The sequence below is a fragment of the Rhagoletis pomonella genome, unplaced genomic scaffold (genome assembly GCF_013731165.1).
Source record: "Rhagoletis pomonella isolate Grant_MI unplaced genomic scaffold, Rhpom_1.0 Rhpom_scaffold_00013, whole genome shotgun sequence".
NCBI lineage: Eukaryota > Metazoa > Arthropoda > Insecta > Diptera > Tephritidae > Rhagoletis > Rhagoletis pomonella.
In genome coordinates this window covers 9,603,898-9,621,185 of record NW_023458567.1, presented here as the reverse complement: position 1 = coordinate 9,621,185, position 17,288 = coordinate 9,603,898, and the positions used below count along the sequence as shown (strand labels likewise).

The following is a 17,288-nucleotide window of genomic DNA, read 5'->3' as shown; positions in this document are numbered from 1 at the left end:
GATCTTTTTGGCACTGTAGCTCAACCGGAGCGCTTACACTGGGATCCAGGCATCACCTTGGCCGTGTACACCCGTATTGGCCGCGTACACCCTTTGGTGTTGAGGTAATTTATGCGTAGAGGGGAGATAGTTCAGAAGACTATTCGTAGCAAATGTCACGCCCTTCACACCGATTGACTTCTATTAACAACTAAAACTTCTCTTCCTCGAGAATATTCCTCTCCCCGCCCGTTTACTAGCGCTATAGTAAGACATACATATGCACGTTGCTATATCCCACTTCCCAGTGTCCCCAATTCGGAGAGCGTAGCTGAACTTCTGGTTGTGTAAGCGAACGAAAGTTGTGTACTGAGGACTTCAGAAGAGTGCTTACTTGTCGACCAACGGCCGATTTTTCTAACACAATTTCCAACTTTCTTCTTATAAAGTTACTTGCACATATTAAATTTTTAATACAATTTTTAACTTAAATAATGAGGCACATATTTTCTTTGCGTAGCAAAAATTTTATATTTTTTTGAACTTTTTGCAGGTTCTCAATTAGCAATGCCGACTGCGTCAAAACATCACAGGAATTACCGAGAACTTACATTGAAATTAGCTCAAACGCGTGGGTATATAATTCACTTTTTCTTCTGCTCTTTCATTTATTTTTTCGTATATGTAGTACTTCCAAGCCGTTCGCCGTTAATAAATTAATGGGACTGTATCCATGTTCCCGAACTAATTAAGTGTTTACCTCCGCTCACCTCCGGATTCCCTTGTTCGCTTTGACTCACCTCCACTATGCTTGAGTACCTTTCACTTTTTCAACTTGCTATGAAAAGTTGCCCAAAATGAACCATAAATAACTCAGATTCGTGCCGCTACTTTTAGCCCTGCTCAACTTTCGTGTATCGCCCACATCATCAGCACCACAAGTTGCTAGCGCCTAAAAGTATGCACGAATTAACATGCAATTAAGCAGTCCAGCGGCCACTGGCTACCTTCAACTAATTTTCGCTTCTACGGATCTGTTGTGTGTGTGTTTCTTTTTTGTTTTCTTTTCTTACGCTTGGTTGCCTTATAAGTGCCTTCACGCGCTAACGCCTTAATGTATGCTACTCATGCATGTGTTCTTGGCAATTGCGTGTATGTAATTAGTAATGATATGCAATACGTATGGGAAATGATTGCAGATTTTTCATAGCACTCCATTCACCGCTAGCAGGCACGCGATGCTTGCTTACTCCATCAACTACCAAAAAACTTTACTGATTTCTGGCCAGCGCATCCAATCAAGCGCCTAATTACCGCTGAGCTTAGTTTGGCGCAAATCTGTATTTTGTGCGCTATTCGATTTTTGCGTTGACAGTACACTGATTTGAGGCGAAATTATAGCCACAATGCGTTGATTAATTACTGAGCTTACTCTGAACGTTTGCTTTTTGTTTGAGGTTACTTTCCTTGACTGCCTGACACAATTGTGCACACACTTTTAGGCGCCCTGATTTGCTCATACTTTTAGGCGCATTGCTTTGCCCATTAATTGTTTCTTAGCGCTGTTCGTGTCATTTGCAAATTACAGCCGGCCGCCGCTGCTGATTTATTTGCCAGCAAGATTAATTTGCCACCACAAATTGCTGGATTTTTTTTTTGGAAATGTTAAGACAAAAATGACGCTCGGTGCGGTCACGCGTTTGCATCCCTTTTGATATCAAAGTATGTCCGAAAAGATTTGTTATCCTGCAGCTTGCGGCTCTGGGTTATAAGCAATCGAAATGCGGCACATTTCAAAAGATCTTATAGCTTCAAGTTATTTATGGCCCAACATTTATTTTGCGGTGCAGTTTTCAAGTTTTTTTTTTCTTTTCAAAAGTCACCGCCGCGGTTTTGTTTTCACTCCGCTAAGCAGCCATTTCAAACTACTAATTAAATTAACTGTCGGGGCGGCTACTTTTATTTTAAATTGATAAGGGTTTTTACAGTTTTCGTTTGAAGAAAGGCGTTGGAGACTTACTGCCAAAGGAATTAAAGCATATTTCTTATCCAAAGATGCGGCATAGAATATACAACAGCGTGTTGATAAGACAATGGTCTCCTTCTACAGCTGCAGTACCCAAAAATCATGACTCGGCTATACACCGTGGTTTGTAGGCCTATTTTACCCTACAGAGTGGTGGTAGGGTGGCCAAGTCTCAAAAAGAAATCAATAGCCCTAGCATTTTACTCAAAATTTTACCAAAAGAGTTTATTGAAAAATAATTTGCGGGGTGCGACGCTTTGAGAGTGCAGGAATTGCCCGGCTTTAGAACCACTCAGGGTGCACACACCGCAATTCTAAAGTATATTGACCTATCGTGCCCTGATTATTGTGTACCAAGGCTAAACTTAACAAAGAAATATAAAATATCTATTTCAAATACAGATCTTTGGTCTAATGGGGGGCTTCTGATGAAAAGAGAACACTCCAACTCTGCGCTGATGGTTCAAAACTGTGGTGAAGTATTCTCATTTCTCCTACTCAACCACTATAGCGTCTTTAAGCTGAAGCTCTGCAATACTTGAGCACTTACGAACGGGAGAAGCAAAATGTGACAAAACATCTTCATCTATCCAGGCAGTCAGGTGGCACTCAAAGCACTTCACTCGGTCATCGCTGGATCGCTGAGTAGTTTGCTCTTAACTTGGTATAGATTCCAAAGCACTAGAGCATACCAAGCAACGAGAAGATGGACGAAGTTACCAGAAATGGCACATCTACTCCACTTTCGCATCCTTCAATGGGTTTATGCATGCCACTCACTACCTGTAAGCGCCTCAAAAGGGAGTTGTCTCTAAAAAAGCAACAGATTGATTGATTGATGGAAAAGTCTCTTCACTTGCAGTCTCATGTGGTCATAATGGAACGAGAAACTGTCTAAGGATCTCTTCATGACCTCTTCAGAAACAGCAAAATTGAATGACCAGAAATCTTGCGTCACCTGCTATTGGAACGTCCCGCACTCTGTAAAAGACTTAACCGACATAGCTAAAACGAGAATACGGCAACTTCTAGGTTTGGCTGACTTGATGGTTCGAATAGCAGGGTTTTCACGATGGCCCAATAAAAACGGGCCTGGATGTGCTGGTGGGGTCCCTGGCAACCACTTCAGCCTAACATTACCATCCTAAGGTCTCTATATTTCGTGTCTTCGCGGTAGTATATTATGCCTAACGTTTGCAGTATACGATTCCAGAAACCATAGTTCGTACCTTATTCTTCGTAGCACTCTGTCTTAACCTGTTTTTTGAAAACTTGTCTTTCCTCTTAAACGAAGGCTTAAAGCTTTCTTCTTATCTAAATCACCTCTGCTTTACAAAAAATGATGGGCTGAACAACCGATGGGATATTTGTAGGTATAAAAAAAAATATCTACAGATCTGAGGAAAGTTGGGAAACTTCTTAAATTTTCATACCACAAAGGCAAAAATAGACACAATGCAGACCAGCATGAAGAGATATGCTTCGCATGAGACTCCACCACCTCTCTCGGTTAGTGCGGTATGAGTGCGTTCACCTTGAACAATCAATCAGTCAGTCTGTCTGCCAGTCAATCGCACCGCCGAGTTCTTGCAATCATTAAATAAATAAATCACATTTCTTGAAAGCTTTCAATTCTTATTTCTCTTACATATATGCATGCGCTTACATATGTTGCTACTTACGACTTCTTATAAGTAATCATAAAAATTGAAAAATCAATATTTGACTACGCATAAAGGCATATAAAATTTATTTTGCAACACATTAACTTTACAGCTCAAAAAAGAGAAAAAACTCATAACTGTATCTATTGGATAAATAAACAAATCAAAAATAAACTGGGCTAGTGGAATAAAAAATTACTCATCAAGTGACTGAAGAGAGTGCAGGGGAGCGCGAGAAAAAATAATTTCTCATACATAAGTATTCAAAATGTATGTATTTACATACCCCGTAAGAAATAGGTTACGTAATAATGCCTTAGCAACAACTTACACTCCGAATCTGCCTTTAAAGTCTTAGCAGGCTTATGAAAGTAGGAATATTACTGTATTTGAAAGTAGAATGTACATTTGATATCAGACACACTTCTGAGCCGTTTTATCAAGTAAGGTACGTAGATTGTAGAGCGGTCGCTCGGAGTAGTTCGACGCTTGTGAATCAAATTATATTTAAAAGCTAATACCCACATTCATAAAAAAATAAAGAAATAAAACAAGAATTTATTTGAAAATGTCACTTTAAATAAGTTTTATTTTTTTGTGAATAAGGCCATAAGTTTATGGAAAAAAATTGTTTTTTACCTACAAGCTCTGAAAAAATTTATTATTGAACATTTTAACTTTATTGAAATGTTTGTAACTTTATGGTGAAGCGCTAATTTTGGTAAAATTTCAAAAAAAAAAAAAAAATACAAATCAAATATACTACATCCAAACCACGTAATTTTTTATTTTGTTATGGAATATTGTTTATTGAATTTTTTTTACAAAATATTTTTTTTTATAAATATTCTATTTTTATGTAAGTTATTGTAAAAATTTTAAATTATTGGCTATTTCCAATAAATTGTATCAACTCAACAAAATTTAATTTTTAAAAAATTTTTGTGCGTATTACTCATAAAGCAAAATTTATATCTTCTAATAGAATTTTATTTATTTATTATTTATTACAAATTTTAATTTTTTGACAATTTCTCATAAATGTAAATGTGTGAGATTCTTAAAGAATTGTAATTCTTTTTTATTGCGTTTAATAATTTTAATAAATATTTGGCACTACATTTTATGAAAATTTTACAAAAAAAAAATTTAAGATTTTTGGGATATTCCAATTTCTGAGCGAAACTTTCAAAGAAATTTAAATCTGTTTTGTTAAAACATACATATATTCTAGTAACATGTTCTATGTTGAATTTTGTATAAATTTTCGCACAGAAGTTTAAAGTTTTAACTTTTTAAAACATTTGTCCGCATACTACTCCCAATGGAAATGTATATCTTCTTAAAGAAATGGCAAATTTCCAATAAATGTGTGAAATTTTTAAAGAATTTTAACTTTTTTATTACGTCTAATCTTTTATCAAATATCCGGCATTTTATACATCCATACATTTCTTTAACTCTGGACGTAAAAATGTATTATTAAAATATTAAATTATAAGAAAAAAATTAAAAATTTAATTTTAGCTCCTTATGAGATTTTAATTCATACCACTTTTTGATAAACTTTTCATCTTCTTATAGTATTTTTTGTGCATTTTATGCAAATGTTATGAAAAAATTTTTAATTTTTGAGAAATTTCCAATTTTAAATTATTGAGAAATTTCCAATTTTTTCGTGAAATTTTTGAAGAAATTTGATTTTGTTTAAATTTTTTTTTTGTTACAATTTTTAGAATCTGAAACATTAATGAATTATTTTTAATTTAAGATTTTTTTAATACATTTGGGAACGTTAAGTTTTCTCCATTATAGTATATCTAAATCATTAATTACTTACTGAGTTTACAATACTTTAAAATAGATAATTTAACGGCCCTAAAGTATTTTTTAATATAGATTTAAAGAGCTTTATAAGGAGACATTTTTCTATAGGGATTATCCAAATATCGCGCCTCATGTCCCACCTAATCTACTTTCGTATTGCATTGTCATCGGGTTTTGAACTAAGTTTGAAGTTTTAAGTCTCTACCGCAACGGGAAGTTGGTTAAAAATTGATAGCAAGATTTGATTCCATCCAGATGAAACTTAACAAAAGCTTGTACAAAACAAATCCACAGCGAAGTTCATTCAAATGGAAAGCAATTAGTAATGAAAAGACTTAAGACCAAAAGCAAATAAAAATTAAAAAAAAATCCATTTGGGTATCACAATAATGAATGAACCGTGATCCAAAAATGCATTCAAATTTCAATTAATGCAATATGTTTTTCTCTCATTTTGTGGAATTTCAATAAATACGCACCCACACACACACACGCCAAATATTTGGGCGGCCACTTGTCGATCGTTTCAAATGGCATGCAAGCTGCAGGCCAGGCAGCCAAATCTAAAAAAGCTTTTTGCGTAAACACAAACGCACGGGCAGGCATTCATATATACTTAGATGCATACATATTCAAAAATATAAACATACATGCATATGTATTTGCAGTTTTTTTTTTCTTTTCAAAAATATGTGAATGTAGATTCTTCTTCTCCCCTTTTCTTTCACTCTCTGCATCTATTCTGTTTTTATGTAGAAGTCAATTAACTTGTCGAGCAGCTGAATCCCGCTTCCCCACCAACACCACCCCCAACAGTGCCATCGACTTGCAGCAAATGTGCCATTTGCCATTTTATTGCTCGTCAATAGTAGATTTCCGAAAATTTCTTTGGAATTTGTGTACGTGTATTTCAAAAGAAATTTTAATTTATTGAAATTCTCTGACAATATGTTTTTTGTTTGTATTCAAGATAATTACAAGACAATTTGGCTATTGAAGGGATCTGTTTCTGCTGAAACTACGCAGCATACACAGGCATTGAATTAATCTGTATTTATACTGGGTAAGGAAAATGCGGTTATTTTTTTTTTTTTTTTTTTAATAAAAAAAGTATTTAAGTGCAGTAAAGGTGCTGGTAAACGATGATAATACTCACATCATAGATTTCACAAAAAATTACCTCAAAAACTAATGAACAGATTTCAACCAAATTTGGAGAGTATATTCCTTAGTCCCGTGAGACGGAAATAGCTGATGGTGACGCATGAGTGGATCCGCTAAATGAGTGTTTATGGTCCGATTTAGATGAAATGAAAAACGAATAGTGCAGGTGTAATAAAAAATATATTTACAAAAATGGATTCGCTAGATGGCGCTGGAGTCGAAAATTTCAGAAATTTCTTATTTATACGTATTTGCAAAACTTAAATTAAAAATGTACATGCATACGTACACTTGTGGTCAGCTTATTAATTCAAGTAACATTTTCACTTGTTTTGGCTGGTTTTCTTTTGTTCATTTAATGTTTATACTCTTTTTATAAAAGTTTAGCACTTTACCTAACCAGCGCCACATAAATCTACTTTTCAAACTTCGTACAAAAATTATGAAAATTCAACAAACTTCAACATTTGCATCCGATAATTTTCAATTTTTATTTAGAATTTTTAGAAAAATTCAGCTAGTTATGTTTAAAAACGAATTAATTAACGCCCACTTGCACAAGCAGTGCAATATCGCCCAAGTTCTCGTGGCCTAGTAATTTTGCATAGGTGGCAACTCTAGTTACAAAATATTTTGACAACGATTTTATTTCATATTTGAAACAATTTTAAGTGCTCGTCATAACGAAATTATAAATTATTCCATACGTTTTATAGGTGGCAACCCTATTCGACAATGTGGCTAGTTAAAAATTTATGCCAACACCTGTTTTTGAAAACAATATTGTAATGCTTTATTAGTATTAAGAAATCGAAATTAGGCACAGCTCAAGAAAGGATCTCCCGATCGCGATTCCGAAAACTAAACCTCATTTCCTGCTTTCCAATATTCCAGCATTGCCGGAACCAGTTGGTCTTCATTGGGGCTTACTATTACGCAGTGGGTAAACTCTGAATGCAGTAAGTACTGGATAGCGGTAGCATGTTTTAAGTAGGCCATGCCTTTTGGCTATTCTTTCGTTAGGAATGAAACAAATCTTTTAAACAAAGTTGGCATCAGGTCGATCACAAAGCACCGAACTGCTCATAACCAACTACGTTCTCACATGCACCGAAGTGTCGTGATCATGAAAACGGACTTTTTTTTTTGTCCAGAAGACGAAAAGATGTCGGAGCACATTCTGTGGCAGAGAAAGTGCTCGACGTTTTTGATTACTCATCCTATCGACGGCAACTAGCAGACACACAGAAAGTCCTAAAATACCCCGCGATTTGGAACGTAGCAAAAAGAATTGAGGGCATTGGGCCTGCCATCGTAAACTCTGAACCATATTTGGTATGTCTGAAGCCCATATCTTGGTTTAAAACCAAAACAAAAACGATATCCTTGAGCTCAAGTTCCGGAGAAGTTGCCTCTATGCTCACTTATTTGAAGATGTTTATGTGAAGTGGGAAAATGTGATTACATTCCAGTGCATTTTCTTCTTTCATTCAGGCTAGGCTATTTTGCTAATGACTACTACCAGGTTAACTCGGCGATAGAAATTAACAGGCTAAACGTGAATATAAAAGAAAGGTACTTCTTTTTTGACGACGTAACCACCTAAGCGATATCCGTGGAATTCAATAAAACACATCAGTCCTACCTCTCTCGTGTGCCACCTGATATCTCCATTGCAGAATACCTAATGTCAATTAAATCAGAAGAGCTCATCTAAACTAAATTAAACGATTCTTTTGCTGGTATTGTACCCCGAAAGTTCGCATTTATCAGTATTCTTCCCGCATCTTCTGTGAAATTTTCAAGTGCACATTAAAAGATATTTTTCTTCTCTTTAAAATAATAATCATAGCTTATTTTTAATGAGTCTCATTTGTGCGTAGCCGCTTCATCACCCACCACCTCATAAACAGCAGCTTGCTCTACTTGTCAACGTAAAAATAATTTATTTTTTAACCAATCTTCATGCACTCAAGGATGCGACCATTCTCGCTCCAATTTTTCCCCCTTTTTTCTTTTTATTTCTTTTATTTTCATTCCTTTCGTTTTAAATTTATTTCGCTCATTCGTATTCGTATTTTAACCTGGATTTTCTCGAACCTTTTCATATTTTATTTCTGATTTTCCATTCCTTTGTATTGGTCGTCCGTCTTTCTGCGCTGCATCGCAGCTACTGTGGGTTTCCAAGTCCGTTATAGACCACGCATCAGTCGCTCGTTTACCCTTACAATACATTTGGTTCTTCTCTTTGCACATCTCCACCTGCCATTCATCACGTTGCTGCGCCGTTTAGTTCCGTGACATTCAATGCTTGTATGTCGCTGTTCGCTCCTGCTTCCTTATGCTCGCCTTCGTACTCTCACTTTGCCCCTAACACATAATTTTCCTACACTCTTCCTCGTTCTTTGCTAGTTTTATTCTGCTACTCCGTTGAAAAATTTTTAGTAATTTACCACTTGACAAAAATGTGCCTGGGATTTGTGGCGAGAGATATGGCAAGGATTGAGGAGCATGGTGAAAATGGAAGCAGTATGCGCTCTGGCCTTGCATTCCGTGTATGTTTTGTTTTCTTTTGTATGCCAAGTATTTGTCTCCGCCGCGCGGTTGATTGCCGCCTTCTCCCTGGCTTGGCTGGTTTTATTCTTCATCTTCTTGTTTTTTCGCCTACATTTTTTTCATTTTTTTTTTTAGGTTGCCCTGTAATCCTTCTCAGGTGCCCAGATTGCCTGCCAGGCCAACTCGGCCGTCCCGTGTTTATATCCTTATTTGTTTGCTCGCCTGTTGCTACTTTTGTGCCGCATGTTGCACATAAATCTTATCGCTGTAACCGCTGTTGGTGTATAGAGCAAGCAGATGAGCCGCTTGCTAACTCAGTTTTTAGATTGAAATCTGGTCAGCTAAGAGTGGCACTACATTTTTTTTAGGAGAATGAAGCGAAAGAAAAAAATGGTGTAATCGAAGAAGGCAAATCGTAATTTGCATAAGCATGATTGGAAACATGTATTCAATTATGTTTTAAGCTACTATTTGAAATTTTGACTTCGAAATCAAGATCATGATTTACACTCACCTAGTGCTTGAAGTAGTTGAAGGCTTCCCGTCCGGTTTTACTGCTGATACTCAGTTTTTCCCTGTAAGAATAAAAAAAATATGTTGATGAACTTTTCATAAAAGTGAGCTTTCTTATTCAAACCAATGATCATAAATTAAATTGCTGTTACAAAATAAACATATTTTCTTATCACTTTTAAATTATTTCCTTATAGTTGTTAATATAGGCTAGGTTGGGTTGATTCGGCGGAACATCAAAGGTCTCACAAACGCCACTATTGGCCCACCAAAAAATTATACGCATTCACGGGCCTCAGATCCTACCCTTAAGTCATTACCATACATGCTTTGTTTTTGTTATTTTTATGGCCTTATAACAATTATATTCAACAATTTTTATGAGCTCGAGGCCGTATTAAGTGCAAATTTATTGTGGAAAAGCAACAAGAATTAACAAGACAAACTTAGCACAGTGCGTAGGCAACTGGCTGAGTCAATGGTGATCGTCGGTTCGAATCCTACTGAAAGAAGTCTGATGAGGAAATGTGGTGATTTCCGAAATAGCTATCACTTCTACCATTTTTTCAAATTATTGTTGCTTTTCCACAATAAATTTGCACTTAGTACGGCCTCGAGCTCATAAAAATTGTTGAATATACATGCTTTATTGTATAGTATTTCTGATTCGCTGATCCACGAAAGGCGCTTTTTAGTATCTTCCTTAGGGTTGGTTAACACCACTTTATGCCTGGTTAACACTAATCTCCAATGCGAAAAAGACAGGTAGTGGCTAGCGTCGATAACGATGTTTAACTGGAGATAAGTTTTAACTTGGCATTGAATAACTGGCTGTAAATCTATGTATTATCACGTGAGGTTCCACTTCAACAGAGAAAGAACAACTTTTGAGTTTTGACCCGGTTCGCTTTGAGTCCGCGTCCTCTTTCGGCTTGGTTATCTGACATCGATAGAATTAAGATCAATTATACTACAAAGGACAAGTCAGTGCTGTCCGAGTGTGTCATTCGTAGAGAAAGGCACATTAAAGCAACCTAATCCCAAAGTTCAGATGAGCCTAGTGCCCTCAAACTCTGAAGGTGTCTTTCAGACATGTGGCGCCCAGTTTTCCGGTGGGAAGGAAATTACAAATTAAACGTAAATGCATTAAGATACTCTGCCATATTTGGTACCAAGCGGGGTTTACTAAAGGCTTAGGGCTTGACAACAGTCAGCAGAAGATCGTAGAAAAATACTTCTGAAAATGGAAAGTATGCCGACGATATGCTGAGATTTGAACACCGTTATCGCATTCCTCTCGGGCTATAAATGATCTTACGTAAGCTACCTTTCTTCAGCCTTCGGAGAGTCAAAGAAGGATTCTTTACTCCGTTTGTTCACAAAATCTGAAAATAATTTAGAACAAAGACGCACCGACTCACTCATTATAAATCCATCTGGTTGATCTACATCAGTTTCGCCAATACCCCGTAAAATATTTCGTACTTTACTGACGCTTAGTGTCGTAGGGTTCGTACGCTAGACAATGTAGTAGGGTAAAATACAAGACTAAATTGCGTTCTTGTTATGTGAGCTAGAAGATCCCTTGTACTATTGAACAGTACTATAAATAGCACATTTCTTCCAGTTCAAATTGCATGATGACGAACGGGATACAGAAGAGCTCATGCGATTCTATTGTTGAGCGTCCACTAAGCCGCAAAGAATAAATCAACTCTGATCAAACTGCCAACGCGAGCTACTACCTTCTAGAATTTTTTCAAGCGAACAAAATTAATGCTTTTCTACCTTCCACACCTTTAAGTTTTATGATTTCTTCGAAGAACAAAGTTAGGTTCTAATACTTTTCTTGACGAGGCTACAGCCCTTTGAATGCCCATTTGCAGGAGCCTAAATCTTTTCAAGCAAAATGGTTCACATTCATCCAATACAAACAGGTAAACCTCTTCACTGTCCGTTACATACAGCACTTAAAACTATCTTGTCTTATCGCGCATCAAATCTCAAGAGCTCCTCAAGCCAAGCCAGTCAAGCACGCAAGAAAACAGCCTCCTCAATGAAAGCAATATATTTCTGTTGGTAGTGCACACGGAAGTGCGCTGGTTTTTGTTGTGCTTGCTCAACCTACTGCGCTGTTGTTGTTGCTTTTGCTATTTGGCAAACATTGCCCAGGAAGCTTGCTGAGCTCAAGTGCTCTTCACCACAACTTGTCTAGCGGATAAATCGCCTGATTACTTCCAACCGGAAATCAACTCACAAATAGAAATAGACACACAAGCAAGTAAGCGACGGCATTGTAAGGACCAGACAAGCAATGTTGTTTTGTAAGCATATTTATTTACTTACAAACTCGTCCTCGTCCTATGTATACGCCAACAGGTTTAGCTGTCTACTTACTTGGCGTGTGAGGTTAGTCAACAACAGCTCAGTCGTCAGTTCAGCTCAGCATCTTAACTCGATTCGTGCGCGAATTCATGCTAACATAACTCGACTAGTCATTCCGTTTCCATTTAATGTGACAATAATGTGGCACGAACGAAAAGTGCACTGCGAGCGGAAAGAGCAACGTAGAAGACAAACAGCAACAAAAATCCGCAATACCCAGCACATTTTCACGGACACTGGATTTGCAGTCTCAAGTGGCAAATACCCAAAAAGCAAATGTCACTGAAATGAGGTAATGCGCTAATGAAAATAAATTCGTTACGCGAGTTGAGTAAGTGAAGAATGGGTACTGGGGAATTGAGTAGAGGAAGATGCTGAGAAATTAAATTAAGATAAACAACAGGAAATGAGCATAAATTCAATGGATGTTATATGAAAAACTCGTAAGCAGTGTTAAGAAAAGCCATTCAAAATATGCCCGTTGTTATGCGGAAATACTTAGAAAGGTAACTGTTAAGCTATAAAGAAACGAGTTGTGTATATAGAGCTTCTTTCTCAGAACTACTATTAGGGCCAAACGGTTCGAGCTTCAGCTTCACAAGGTTGGACAGCTTAGAAAAAAGTCATATGTGGTTGCACTTTTCCTACTTTATGCAGCTGTGACACTTTGGATCAAGTGTGATAATTAGCTTCCTGACAACATCTAGAGTAGCGGCATTTTTGAGGCCCAGAAGCTCACTTGACCGACTACGGTTTATGTGATCGACAGACCTTATGCTAGCACATTTCCCTCTTAGCGAACTCATCTTAAGGCAAACCATGGATTTCTACAACACAAAAGTCTAATTGGAAAACGCGTGCCTGAACCCAAAGGCTGGTTCCTTCATGGTTAGCGGGTTAGGTTTTTTCCACCATTATGACCGGAGGAGTTGTGGAAGTTGGAATATGAAAGCCTGCAATAGAGATTGGTTGGCAGCTGGCGGTAGAAGACAGCACCACCTTTCGACAAGCTTCGACTAGCCTCTGCAGAAAGTCATTGGGTCTTCCCCTCCTTTCTGTGTGCTTCTTGGCAGTCAGCAGTGACTGTTTACTACCAGTTTGGTAGACCGCTCCTACTGGAAAACACTGCATTAGTGTGGTAGTCTACATTTGAGGTTGGTGGAGAGTTCGTCTAGAGAAAATATTCTCCTATTCTTCCGCTAGGCATTCACTAGTGCGTGTATAAGTTCGGAGGTCCTTTCTTCCTGAGTATTTATTGGATATGATATCGCCATTATAGCGGTTACCTGCCTCTGGGAAACATCAGAAAACACTTCAGTAACCTGTAAGACTTAAATTTGAGGTTGGCAGAGAGTTCCTGCAGGAAATAATTTACAGCCCTTCCAGTACTTCCTTTCAGCAGCTGCCTCCCAGCCTCGCACTACTTCAAGTAATATATTTAAGTGAGGAAGAGCTGCTTTCTTTCAAGATTATTTTAATTGGCACACCCTTAAGTCGCATCTTTCAAGACTTCTAAAGGATAAGGGTCCGACTAAAAATCCTGCTGCGAGTGTATCCCGAATGGCATAAGTGGTTCTCGGGGAGTAGGTATATGATAGTAAAAATACCCGCTGGTATACCCACCAACCCTGGCAGCTTAGGATAAAACTATAATCCTTAGGGTGATGGCACAAAGGAAGGATGGAACTCCAACCGCACTTGTGGAGAGTTCATGGGTTCTGTAGGACCCAATCATCACTACAGTTGATTAGGTCAACGATCAGCATCGCGTGCTGGAGGAGAGCGGTGAGGCAGTGCAATCTAATTTTCTTCGGGGTCGAAAACGGATTATGCGCTAGCAAAAGGTGTGCTTCGGGAGCCAGCTTGACTCACTGTGCCGTCGAGGGTTTGCTTTCATTAGCTCAGAAGAAGAGGAGAAGGATTTTGAATGTGGTGGCAAAACTAAGGTAAGAGAAATCCTTTTCTGTGGTCTGTAGAACTCCTCTTGTCAGCGCAGGTCTATGCATGGTACACTTTCAGAAACCTGTTCCCCTGTTTTGGACGCAGTGACATTAAAATTCTCTGAGGAACGATTTGAAAGAGGCACACCTGTGGCTTTGCTCAATGACACCCCAGCGAAGAATTTTGATATTCGCAAGAGTACTGCCGCTCTCCATCAATCCTCACAATCCGGAAATAAATATCATAAGCCGGAATTTTTAATTGCTCTGGTACGATTTATACATTTACTGTCTATTGTCCAATGACAGAAAAAAAGCAAAAACAAGTTTTTAAGAACTCTACGACTCAGTTTGAAGCCCTCTTTATTCAGTGCGAGAGTTTAAGAGCAAAACTTGGATTTTTTCCATTAGTGCGTGTTCGGAAATCATCCATAGATTTTCAACGGAATCTTTCAGTTCACTGTAATTTTTACTTCTTTGGTTTTTCTTCTTCTTACTTACACCTAACATTCTGCCACTTCATACTGAAGTCTGTTCTCAGCGACTTTGCCATTTTATGTCTCTATCACTTGTACGCTTCATTTTCGCACTAAAACTACTCTCTATTTATATTTATTTGCGCGTTCACTCACTCGCCTGTCAGATAAATGTTGGTAATACCCGGATTTTCCACTTTCACACGCAACTAACAAGAATAAGTGGATTGGTATTTTTTTTCTTATTTTTACGATAATCGGGAGCTTAAATTTGCGAGTTTTTTTTTTTTTGAAGCAAAGTCGCTAAGCAGAACTAGGAGATAGAAGAAAAAGATGTGAGTGAAGTGATCATATGAAAATTTAACGATATGAGTTCACAACCTAGAGCCGATATAAAAGTTCAAGATTAAGATTTAATGCGCAGTTCTTTTTTCTAGATCTAGTCAAAATATCGCTCAAACATTGCAATCAATGATGCTATGGGTTTAGCACAAATTCATAAATAATACAAAAGTGACATATAAGTAGTGGTGAGTACTTTAAAGATAAGACACACTCTGGATAAGTCAGGAAATTCTTGGCTATTCTGATACATTTTTCAGTTGTCTATTAAGTGCTTGCATCCTACTACCTACTAATTTTATAAATGTGAAAATTTGAATGTTTCTGTGTTTGGATGTTTGGGAAACCATCACGCGGAAACGACTGAAAGGATTTGCATGGAGTTTTGTACAGGGATAGTTTATGGCCCAGATTGGACAAAAGGCTGCTTTTTTAACAGTTGCCACCTGGTCGTAAATTTTAATTAATTTAATACACTGATATTACTGAACTGATTTGCATGAAATTTTGCATACGGAAAAATTGTGACCTAGACTGTACAATAGGCTACTTTTTTAAGGGTTGCCACCTGTTAAAAAAGTTTAGTTATATCAATACGCGGAAACAACTGAAATGATTTGCATGAAATTTTGCACACGGAAAGCTTATGGCTTAGACTGGAAAAAAGGTTACTTTTTTAAGAGTTGCCACCTGCTAATAAAGATTAATTATATTAATGCGCGGAAACAACTGGACTTGTTTTCATGAAAATCTTCACACAGATAGCTTATGACCTAGGCTGGAAAATAGGCTACTTTTCTTAAGAGTTGCCATTTGTATGGAATTTTGTACACAGATAGCTTATGAATTAGGTTGGAAAATATGCTACTTTTCTTAAGAGTTGCCACCTGTTAAAAAAGTTTAATTGAATTAATATGCGGAAACGACTGAACGGATTTGCATGAAATTTTACACGTGGAAAGCTTGTGCCCTAGACTGGAAAATATGCTACTTTTTTAAGAGTTGCCACCTGCTAAAAAAGTTTACTCATATTAATACGCGGAAACAACTGAACTGATTTGCATGAAATTTTGCATACAGATAGCTATAACAAAATGGATACAGAAATAAAATATAACATCATTAAATTATTTTTCATATTTGTATAAAAACGTGGGGTGAAACCCGCGGGTATAAGCTAGTGTATCATAATTATGAAAAGTACTGAGTTTGAATAAGTAAATTATTCACTACTCATGTTTCAATTGTAATTGTCTATTTAGGCAATTACTAGCCGATTACAACAAGAACAAGAGCTATAGAGAATTTTATGACTCAACCTTAGTATGTCCTTATCTTTATAAGTAGTACTCTTTATATCTAAGTTATCAAGAAGTGCTGAGTTCACTTTGCAACAACCGGCCACCACGCTGCAGCGGCTAAGATCTTCGCCATTTGGCTGCGACTAATCGGCTGATCAACTAAAATGATTCATCTAACTAAGCATTACCCAAATGTGTGGGCTAAACAATGGATATTTCAATAAAATTTGCAAATTTCTAAATATATACTTTTATATAACACTTAGAAGCAGTTAACTAAATATGTAAATATACTTACATAAGTATCTAGATACTTATGTTTATCGCCTGTGTTTACATTTACATATACTACGTACGCCTTTATGATATTGACCAAATGCGACTAATTGCGAAGCACAAATGGTGGGCAATGAGTCAATAAATCCATTTAATCGCACTTAATAAAAAGAAACTACAAAAATGCCGTGGATTCATATACACAGGTATCTATAATTATGTGTATAAATATGTATGTATGTGGGTACCTATACATGTACATTAGACTGCATCACTTCCCATATAAAAAAAAATCGGTACTGTTTTTCCATTGGAATTATAAAATCTATTATATTTTAAGACGTCCACCGAAATATTTCGAAAAAATATTAAGATTTACGTGAGCTGGACCAATTTGAAAATACCTCCAAAAATGGAGTTTTTTATGAATAAAAATAGTTTCTTAAAGTGGTTTTTTGAAAAAACCCCCTCAAGTGACAAAACAGTTTAAGCTTAAAAATTTGCATAAAAACAGTACCGATTTTTTTTTTGTATTTGGAGTGATGCAGTCTAATGTACATATATGAATTTAGAAGAAAAACTCATAAGGTATATGAGCATTTCCACAAAATGGTCAACCAGGACCAATAACTTAAATGTTAAAAACGTAAAATTTGGTTTAATATAATTTTAAAAAGTTGTCTAGATTTTTATAAAATAATGATTTTATAACTTATCTCACTAATTTTCATGGAAAAATTGGCGTGGAACCTGAAAACTTATTTGTTTTTTTTTTAATTTTAGTATTCGTACGTTCGCATGCTTATTGCTAACATATTGAAAAATTAAAAGCGAAAGAT

At 36.7% G+C, this 17,288-nt stretch overlaps 1 protein-coding gene across 1 annotated transcript in view; it reads right to left on the bottom strand.

Annotated features, from left to right (window-relative positions):
- Window positions 1-17,288, bottom strand: part of LOC118748752 — a 305,281-nt gene that overhangs the window by 257,422 nt on the left and 30,571 nt on the right. Inside the window, exon 2 of the mRNA XM_036483405.1 lies at window positions 9,731-9,791. The gene's annotated coding sequence lies outside the window, so the exon portion shown is untranslated. The remainder of the gene's footprint in view (window positions 1-9,730; window positions 9,792-17,288) is intronic.